The sequence below is a fragment of the Penaeus monodon genome, chromosome 21 (genome assembly GCF_015228065.2).
Source record: "Penaeus monodon isolate SGIC_2016 chromosome 21, NSTDA_Pmon_1, whole genome shotgun sequence".
Taxonomy (NCBI): Eukaryota; Metazoa; Arthropoda; class Malacostraca; order Decapoda; family Penaeidae; genus Penaeus; species Penaeus monodon.
Genome location: NC_051406.1, coordinates 12,373,969 through 12,374,257, shown reverse-complemented (window position 1 = coordinate 12,374,257; position 289 = coordinate 12,373,969). Strand labels below are relative to the sequence as shown.

Below are 289 nucleotides of genomic sequence, written 5' to 3'. Positions count from 1 at the left end.
CAGTAGCGTAGCTGGACACTAGGGGATCAGGAGATGGGTTCTTAAGGGGCCCCCTACATATTTTCGGTTGAATGAAAAACTATAAAACATGCACTTACTTATTTGAACTAAATAATGCAGTCATTTTTGACAGTACATTTCAAATCGTGTAATTCTACCATAGCCTACATAGACACGAAAATACACATACAGTATATGTAAATTACACTTAGCTCACATATACAAGTACATTCATTATTTACAAAGTCACTCAGCCCAATTACCCCCCTACCCCAAAAAAAAAAAAAAA

The 289-nt window shown here is 35.6% G+C and overlaps 1 protein-coding gene across 1 annotated transcript in view; it reads left to right on the top strand.

Moving 5' to 3' along the window:
• The window catches only part of LOC119586568 (ETS homologous factor-like), an 8,464-nt gene that overhangs the window by 941 nt on the left and 7,234 nt on the right, over positions 1-289 (top strand). The gene's annotated exons all lie outside the window — the stretch shown is intronic.